General features: G+C 51.4%; 1 long non-coding RNA gene across 1 annotated transcript; it reads right to left on the bottom strand.

Annotated features, from left to right (window-relative positions):
• Nucleotides 1-181: 181 nt before the first annotated feature.
• On the bottom strand, nucleotides 182-879 carry LOC106727539. Its single transcript, XR_001363775.1, has 3 exons — nucleotides 680-879; nucleotides 472-582; nucleotides 182-301 (listed from the first exon to the last, which is right to left on the bottom strand). It is a non-coding gene; the product is annotated as an uncharacterized LOC106727539 (long non-coding RNA).
• Between the last annotated feature and the right edge of the window lie 356 nt (nucleotides 880-1,235).

Raw genomic sequence — 1,235 nt, 5'->3', positions numbered from 1 at the left:
CTATCCACTGAGCCAAACCGGTTAGGGCAAAACTCCCTAGTTTTAATAGAGAGGAGCTCTAGAAGGAGCTGCTCGAGGCAAGTAGGGTTGGCCTGACCCTGACAGGATCAGGAGGACTGATATGAGGTCCTTACACACTGTCGTTGGCCAACAGGGATGGTGGGAAACGCATCAGGTCAGAGACAGCCAGGAAGGGGATGAGTGGTGACAGATCAATGAAGAGCTGGGAGGTGAGGCGTGGGTACCGCTGGAGCAGCAAAGCCGTCAGGCGACCAAGGGCCTGCTCCTCAGATGGTGGTACCTGTGGGGGCACAGGAATGGATGCTGGCTCTGAAAATGCTCAGCATCTTTGCTATCTCCTCCCCTAAGTTCCTCTTTCCACTGGAGCAAGCCCTCTGCATGCCAGGTTCCAGATGCTCTTCATTCCTAGATTTTCCCCTCCACCCTGCCCCCCTACCCCTCTATGCCCACCTGCAGCTGGGACCAGGAACGGTGCATGAGTGTCAGGAAGCCCTGAGCAGCCTCCCTCTCTGCTGAAAGCACCAGGTGCTGGAGATTTTCTGGGGGCATGTGCAGGTATGCCTGGGAGTAGGAAGTCATGGTGAGTATGGCCTCACTAGGCAGGGACCTCAGGCCACAGCTGTCGCTCAGTCCACCCAAGAGCCCCTCCGACTGTTACCTGCACTAGAATCTGCAGGGCCCACACACTCTTCTCTCTCTGGAGCAGATCCCACAGCACAGGCTGGTGGGGAGACAGACAAGATGCCAAGAGAGCTGTCTTCTCTGTCCCTCCTGCAGCTTCCTCAGGCAGTCCAACTCCACTTGCTAGGATGCTTGTTCTTCATCTGAAGCCAGTATGTGTGTCTCCTCAGATATTCAACTCCTTTAGGTCAGGGACCATGTTCTCTAACATCTCCTATGTCCTCTTCCGAGCCAGGTCTATAGTTGGCTCGATAAATACTGTAGATCTGAACCAAATTACTAAGAGTCTATCTAACCCCACTTCATGGTCCTAGTGCTTGAGAAAAATGAGCCCTAACATGGAGTAAGAAATCTTTATATACCCTATAGACCCTAGCAAAGTGCCTTATACATAACAGGCACTCAATGAATTTTGGCATTTACCTATTCTAGGCCCTTCACTCTACAGAGAAGAAACTGAAGCGCCAAAAAAAGCTAAATTAAGTTACTTGCCAAAGACCACACTAATTTGTGGCATAGTTGAACTTAGAACC

The sequence above is a fragment of the Myotis brandtii genome, unplaced genomic scaffold (assembly GCF_000412655.1).
Source record: "Myotis brandtii unplaced genomic scaffold, ASM41265v1 C42261520, whole genome shotgun sequence".
Lineage (NCBI taxonomy): Eukaryota > Metazoa > Chordata > Mammalia > Chiroptera > Vespertilionidae > Myotis > Myotis brandtii.
The sequence above is the reverse complement of the archived record's forward strand: the minus strand, read 5'-3'. Positions and strand labels throughout refer to the sequence as shown.